The sequence below is a fragment of the Rattus norvegicus genome, chromosome X (genome assembly GCF_036323735.1).
Source record: "Rattus norvegicus strain BN/NHsdMcwi chromosome X, GRCr8, whole genome shotgun sequence".
Taxonomy (NCBI): Eukaryota; Metazoa; Chordata; class Mammalia; order Rodentia; family Muridae; genus Rattus; species Rattus norvegicus.
In genome coordinates this window covers 81,997,603-82,006,041 of record NC_086039.1, presented here as the reverse complement: position 1 = coordinate 82,006,041, position 8,439 = coordinate 81,997,603, and the positions used below count along the sequence as shown (strand labels likewise).

At 38.4% G+C, this 8,439-nt stretch overlaps 1 pseudogene; it reads right to left on the bottom strand.

Moving 5' to 3' along the window:
• Positions 1 to 467: 467 nt before the first annotated feature.
• Rfc4-ps1 (replication factor C subunit 4, pseudogene 1) overlaps positions 468 to 8,439 on the bottom strand; it is a 63,706-nt pseudogene continuing 55,734 nt past the window's right edge.

The window sequence follows — 8,439 nt, the reverse complement described above, 5'->3', positions numbered from 1 at the left end:
AATGTCTATTAATCTCTCTGATGTTTAAAACATATTATTCATCTCTTGCTCCTTTGGTAAGAGAATTTTAATCTAAAAATGTGCTCTTTCCTCATATTCTGCATTTTACTTTTTATTTTTTATGATTTTCTCTATTATTTGTTATGTGCATTGGTGTTTTGCCTGCATGTATGTCTGTATGAGGGTGTGAGATCTCTTGGAACTGGTGTTACAGACAGGTGTGAGCCGCCATGTGGGTGCTGGGAATTGAACCTCCATTCTCCGGAAGAGCAGCCAGTGCCCTTAACTACTGAGCCATCTCTCCAGCCCTACAGTCTGTATTTTCTTAGGAATTTTTAAAATTTATTTGAAAATTACATTTTCTCTTCAGTATTAATTTTATAAGCGGTCATTTATACAAAAGATACTCAGTTTCTTCACCAATTCGGAATTAGCGACTGCATCACAGGTGTATAAAGGCTTATCAATTACAGGCGTTCATCTGCATCATCTGCATTTAACCACTTCAGCCCGTTTTTTCTGTAATAATGGACTTCAGAGAGTTTTTTATTTTCTATAACCACATAATGAAGCTGATTGACAAACTGAGTAACTGAGTGTCCTGATTTATTAGATCCTTTACCACAGCTTCTAGTTTGTCAAAAGAGCCACCGTGACATGAGATAAATAGTCTATCAATGGCTGTAGCTGGTATTACTCCAGCAATGTCTGTGTTCACATCTTCTATGATTTCCTTCTCTACTTGTAAGTCCAGTAGCACTTTGAAGAAATGTTATGGCTTTCCATAAATCTGTTCTGATATTTTAACAAGATAAGCTAGTCCCTCATTGCCAATTTTGACACTTTCCTTCTCTGCAATAGCCAGTAATCACTGTTGCTGAATTTTATCTGACAGGATCTTGAAGCAAAATTTTGAACATCTAGAAGTGAGGGGTTCAATTATTCACCTGGCAAAGTTACATATGAGGCAGAATTTGGTTGTTTTGGACTCTTTTTCCCATGATATCTCTTAAAGCTGCATGAGCAGCTGATGCCATAACACAGAATCTGCTTCTCTGCTTCATCCAGAATCACAATCTTAAAGGAAGGACATGGTTCCCCATTTGAACAACTTCCTGACACAGCTAAGTGAGCAAAAATTTTCACTTTTCACGGACTACTTGTATTCCATGCTCATCAGATGCATGTTAATTTAAAGTGTTTGAGCCAGCAGAGTTCTCGAGGTACTGCCAAAATGATGGGTATTTTGCCAGTTCCAGGTGCCCATAGAACAGGAGATTAGGAAGATCAGCTCCTTTGAAAGACTTTTTCAGCACTGTGATCACTTCTTCCCGGAAAGCAACTTTGGGCTCTCAAAGGAACTGGTCTGACTTTCTTGGTTTCTCTACTGCTTCTTGCAGTGGCAGGTACCTATGGTCCTTGGTTCATTGTGGTTGAATGCTGACAGAAGTGACTGCATGGTTTCTTCTCAGTCACTGCCGTCTCTTGGGTGCCTCTTTTTTTTTTTTTCTTTTTCTTCTTCTTTTTTTTTCTTTTTTTCGGAGCTGAGGACCGAACCCAGGGCCTTGTGATTACTAGGCAAGTGCTCTACCACTGAGCTAAATCCCCAACCATGGGTGCCTCTTTTTAATCCTATCCTCCACCTATGACTTTTCCCAACATTTTTAGTAGTTTTCTTAGATTAAGTTTGAACACACTATTTCTGTTATTAAATTTTTGTACTAGGAAATATTGATGCTATTATTATGATTATTCTATGAACATTTGTAATGATTTTAATATCTCTATAATGAAATGTAATTATTCATCAGTTTATTAATTTTTTATTTTATTTAAAATAGATTTAAAAAATAATATATCCTGATTCCAGTTTCCCTTCACTCTACTGCTCACACCTTCTTACCACTTCCTCTCCCATCCAGATCTACTCACTTTTTTTCCTCTTATCAGAAAATGAACAGGCTTCTAAGGGATAAATACAAACTAAAAAGCAACAAGATAAAACAAAACTAACACATCGCAGTTGGACAAGATGACAGAAGGAAAAGTGTCCAAGAGAAGGCACAGGAATCAGGGACTTTGCATACTCAGGAATCCCATAAAACATTAAACTGGAATCCATAATATATATGCAGAGGACAAAGTGAACACATTTGCCAGCCCTGTTCATGCTGCCTCTGTTGCTAGAGTTCATACAATGTTTGACCATACTTACTTAGAGTTCTTTGGTTTCTAACTGTTCTCGATCCCCTCTGGCTCTGACACTTCCCATGTCCTCATCAGTAGGGTTCCTGAGGGGAGGGATTTGATGGAGATATCCCTTTAGGGCTTTCTGTTCCAAGGTCACTCACTCTTTGTACAATGGCTAGTTGTGGGTCTCTGTATTTGTTCTTATCTACTGCAGGCAAAAGCTTCTCTGATGACGGCTGAGTTAGGCACTGGCCTATGAGTATATCAGAATGTCATATATGTATGTCGCAGTCATTTTATCATTACATTTTTTAGAACAGTAGTATTTGGTATTATTCTAGGTCCCTGGTTATCTAGTCTCAGGGTATTGCTTATATATGCACTGTGGGTTTATCTCATAGAGTAAGCCCTTAAGTCGAATCCGATATTATTTGTTTATTCCCACAAGCTTTTTGTCACAATTGCTCTATCTTTCAGGCAGGACACTATTGTAGTTCAAGGGGTTTGTAACTGGCTGGGTGTTTACTTTTCTCTTTTTGGTACAATACTGAATACTTTCCTGTACCAAAACCTATAGAATGTAAGACTAAAGGTTCTATACAGGCACCAACTCAACTTCTCTTTTTTCAATGAGTTGTGTAAGTGTTGTCTGCAGCAATAGGGCCTTGATGTCAGTTGGTGGAGAACAACTTATAGTCATTCCTTTAGTTTCCTATAGTTTATCCTTTCAAGGTGTATGAAGAATTGTCTTGGAATTTTGAGGGAAATTGCATTGAGTCTGTAGATTGCTTTTTGTAAGATGGCTCTTTTTAACTATGCTAATCTTACCAGTCCATGAGCATGAAAGATATTTTGATCTCCTGATATTTTCTTAAATTTCTTTCTTCAGTGTCTTAGTGTTTTTGTCATAAAAGTCATTTGCTTTCCTGTTTAGAGTTAGCCCAGAATATTTTGTAATTTTTAAGATGATTGTGAAAGATGCTGTTTCCTTGATTTCCTTTAAAGTGTTTGTAATTTGCATATTAAAAGTCTACTGATTTTTTTAGTTAATTTTTTATTTACCTGCATTGCTGAATATATGTTTATCAGCTATAAGAGTTTCCCAGTGGGATTTTTAGGGTCACTTACATATAACATCATATCATCTGTAAGTAAAGATTCATTTACTCCTTCCTTTCCAATTTGTAACCTCTTAATGTCTTTCAGTTGTCTTATTGCTCTAGCTAAGACTTCAAGGATTATATTGAATAGGTTCTAAGTGTTCTAAGGGAATGGGCAGCCTTGTCTTGTTTCCTGATTTTTTTTCCAGAGGAAAATAAAATTTATTTTATATGCACATGTTTCTCATAAAAATAATTATTCTCTGATATTTTTTTATGTGTAGAGGATGTCCTTTGCATATGATTATGCCATAAAATTCAAATTATTACAAGGAAAGATTTTGTATTGTTAGGGAAGCATTTCTTCATCTTTGTCCAACTTTTGTTTCTTTGGTAAAGTCTTTGAGACATTTCGACAAACTGTATCCTTTTTCTGAAAGGTCATCAGTCATATAGTATAATGCGTATTTTTATTAGCACAAAGCAGAGTGTTTGTGGAGGAAAAATGTGGCTCAAACAGACCCCAAAAGCGCTGCATATTTCTTTTTTTAAAATCTTTATTAACTTGAGTATTTCTTATTTACATTTCAATTGTTAGTCCCTTTCCTGGTATCCAGGCCAACTTCCCCCTAACCCCTCCCACTCCCCCTCTCTATGGGTGTTCCCTTCCCCATCCTCCCTCCATTACCACCCTCCCCACAACAATCATGTTCACTGGGGGTTCAGTCTTGGCAGGACCAAGGGTTTCCCCTTCCACTGGTGCTCTTACTAGGATATTCATTGCTACCTATGAGGTTGGAGCCCAGGGTCAGTCCATGTATAGTCTTTGGGTAGTGGCTTACTCCCTGGAAGCTCTGGTTGCTTGGAATTGTTGTTCTATGGGGTCTCAGAGCCCCTTCAAGCTCTTCCAGTCCTTTCTAAGATTCCTTCAACGGGGATCCTGTTCTCAGTTTGTGGTCTGCTGATGGCATTCGCCTATGTATTTGCTTTATTCTGGGTGTGTCTCTCAGGAGAGATCTACATGCGGTTCCCGTCGGCCTGTACTTCTTTGCTTCATCCATCTTATCTAGTTTGGTGGCTGTATATGTATGGGCCACATGTGGGGCAGGCTCTGAATGGGCATTCCTTCTGCCTCTCTTCTAAAATTTGCCTCCCTATTCCCTCCCAAGGGTATTCTTGTTCCCCTTTTAAAGAAGGAGTGAAGCATTCATATTTTGGTCATCCTTCTTGAGTTTCATGTGTTCTGTGCATCTAGGGTAATTCAAGCATTTGGGCTAGTAGCCACTTATCAATGAGTGCATACCATGTGTGTTTTTCTGTTATTGGGTTAGCTCACTCAGGATGATATTTTCCAGTTCCATCCATTTGCCTATGAATTTCGTACAGTCATTGTTTTTGATAGTTGACTAATATTCCATTGTATAGATGTACCACACTTTCTGTATCCGTTCCTCTGTTGAAGGGCATCTGGGTTTTTTCCAGCTTCTGGCTATTATAAATAAGGTTGCTATGAACATAGTGGAGCATGTGCCTTTGTTATATGTTGGGACATCTTTTGGGTATATGCCCAAGAGAGGTATAGCTGGGTCCTCAGGTAGTTCAATGTCCAATTTTCTGAGGAACCTCCAGACTGATTTCCAGAATGGTTGTATCAGTCTGCAATCCCACCAACAATGAAGGAGTGTTCCTCTTTCTCCACATCCTCGCCAGCATCTGCTATCACCTGAGTTTTTGATCTTAGCCATTCTGACTGGTGTGAGGTGAAATCTCAGGGTTGTTTTGATTTGCATTTCCCTTATGACTAAAGATGTTGAACATTTCTTTAGGTGTTTCTCAGCCATTCGACATTCCTCAGCTGTGAATTCTTTGTTTAGCTCTGAACCCCATTTTTTAATAGGGTTATTTGTTTCCCTGCGGTCTAACTTCTTGAGTTCTTTGTATATTTTGGATATAAGGCCTCTATCTGTTGTAGGATTGGTAAAGACCTTTTCCCAATCTGTTGGTTGCCGTTTTGTCCTAACCACCGTGTCCTTAGCCTTACAGAAGCTTTGCAGTTTTATGAGATCCCATTTGTTGATTCTTGATCTTAGAGCATAAGCCATTGGTGTTTTGTTCAGGAAATTTTCTCCAGTGCCCATGTGTTCGAGATGCTTCCCCGCTTTTCTTCTATTAGTTTGAGTGTATTTGGTTTGATGTGGAGGTCCTTGATCCACTTGGACTTAAGCTTTGTACAGAGTGATAAACATGGATCGATCTGCATTCTTCTACACGCGGACCTCCAGTTGAACCAGCACCATTTGCTAAAAATGCTATCTTTTTTCCATTGGATGGTTTTGGCTCCTTTGTCAAAAATCAAGTGAATGGAATTTCTTTACGTTCCTTTTTACTTAAATGCATCTTGGCTATGGGTTTGCTGTAAACTGCCTTTATTATGTTGAGGTATGTCTCATGTATCCCTAATTTCTGCAGTACTTTTATAATTAAGGAGTATTGGATATTGCAAAAAGTCTTTTCTCCAATTAGTGAGATGATCAGGTGGTTTTTATCTTTCAGATTGGATGAAGCCTACTTGATCACAGTAGATGATCATTTTATGTGTTCTTGAATTCAATTTGTAAATATTTTATTAAGATTTTTGCATCTATGTTCATAAGGGAAATTAGCCAATAATTCTCTTTTGTTGTTGGGTCTTTATGTAGTTTTGATAATTGGTGTTTAACTGTTGCCTTGTAAAATGAACACAACAATATTCCTTATCTTTCTAGGTTGTGGAATAACTTGAGGAGTATCAATACTAAATCTCCTTTGAAAGTCTTGTAAAATTCTGTACTAAAACCACCTGGCTTTGTGTTGTTTTGTTTTGTTTTAGTTTTGACAGGGAGACTTGTAATCAAAGTTTCTATTTCATCGGGGGTTATAGATGTGTTTAAATTGCTTACATAATCTTGATTTAACCTTGTAAGTGAAAAGTATAAAAATTACTCATTTCGGAATGCCGAATGGCTGAGAAACACCTAAAGAAATGTTCAACATCTTTAGTCATAAGGGAAATGCAAATCAAAACAACCCTGAGATTTCACCTCACACCAGTGAGAATGGCTAAGATCAAAAACTCAGGTGACAGCAGATGCTGGCTAGGATGCGGAGAAAGAGGAACACTCCTCCATTGTTGGTGGGATTGCAAACTGGTACAACCATTCTGGAAATCAGTCTGGAGGTTGCTCAGAAAATTGGACATTGAACTGCCTGAGGATCCCGCTATACCTCTCTTGGGCATATACCCAAAAGATGCCCCAACATATAAAAAAGACACGTGCTCCACTATGTTCATCGCAGCCTTATTTATAATAGCCAGAAGCTGAAAAGAACCCAGATGCCCTTCAACAGAGGAATGGATACAGAAAATGTGGTATATCTACACAATGGAATATTACTCAGCTATCAAAAACAACGGCTTTATGAAATTCGTAGGCAAATGGTTGGAACTGGAAAATATCATCCTGAGTGAGCTAACCCAATCACAGAAAGACATACATGGTATGCACTCACTGATAAGTGGCTATTAGCCCAAATGCTTGAATTACCCAAATGCCTAGAAGAAATGAAACTCAAGACGGATGATCAAAATGTGAATGCTTCACTCCTTCTCTAAAAGGGGAACAAGAATACCCTTGGCAGGGAAGGGAGAGGCAAAGATTAAAACAGAGACTGAAGGAACACCCATTCAAAGCCTGCCCCACATGTGGCCCATACATATACAGCCACCCAATTAGACAAGATGGATGAAGCAAAGAAGTGCAGGCCGACAGGAGCTGGATGTAGATCGCTCCTGAGAGACACAGCCAGAATACAGCAAATACAGAGGCGAATGCCAGCAGCAAACCACTGAACTGAGAATAGTACCCCCGTTGAAGGAATCAGAGAAAGAACTGGAAGAGCTTGAAGGGGCTCGAGACCCCATATGTACAACAATGCCAAGCAAACAGATCTTCCAGGGACTAAGCCACTACCTAAAGACTATACATGGACTGACCCTGGACTCTGACCTCATAGGTAGCAATGAATATCCTAGTAAGAGCACCAGTGGAAGGGGAAGCCCTGGGTCCTGCTAAGACTGAACCCCCAGTGAACTAGACTGTTGGGGGGAGGGCGGCAATGGGGGGAGGGTTGGGAGGGGAACACCCATAAGGAAGGGGAGGGGGGAGGGGGATGTTTGCCCGGAAACCAAAGAATTGTTATTAAGTATTAAATAAATTTAAAAAAGAGTTAAAAAATAAAAAAAAGATTAAAACAAGAAAATGTTAAAAAAAATTACTCATTTCTCTAAAATTTTCCAATTTGTTGAAATACATATTTTTAAAATATGTCCTTATGACTCTCAGGATTTCCTCAGTATACGTTTTTTATGTTCCCCTTTTCATTTATAATTTTGTTAATTTGGATATTTTCCATCCACCTTTTCATTAATTTAGGTAATGACTTGTCAATCCTATTGATTTTCTCAAAAAGCCAATTTTTTGTTTCTTTGATTTTTTTGTGTATTTTCTTGTTTGTTTGTTTGAAGTTACTTGATTTTAGCCCTGAGTTTATTTCTTGCCGTCTAACTCTTTTGAGGTATGATTTTTTTTCTTTTTATTCTAGAGCTCTCAGGTGAGCCAAGTTAGTACTATGAAATATTCCCTTAAAGCAAATGGAGACCATCACATAAAATCACACCTGGACACAATGCAGATATTAGTGGACAATGTGGAGCTCAGCTTCAGTCAATACATCCTTATCACAGCTTTTGCATCTCAAGTTCATGGAACACTCTGGAAGAGGGGACCGAAAGCATTTAAGCAACAGAATAGCAGAAAGTCTTCTGTGAAACAGTCTTTCCTACAGATGGCTTCATAAAGAAGACTGGGATGGTAACAATATCAATGGCCATGTTAACATAGAAGGGAAATATCTCATGAGAAACCATTCCTTGACAAAGGACTACAGATAGCTATTGGGAGAAAGATGGAGTTAGCCTCTTCTGGGATGAGCCTCCCTATTAGTTGGCTAATATAGAGTAGTCAGACTTGAGACCATACCAACACAAATAAGACATCTGTGTGTATGTATATGTGTGTACACACACATGTAAATGTATGTAATAAATATA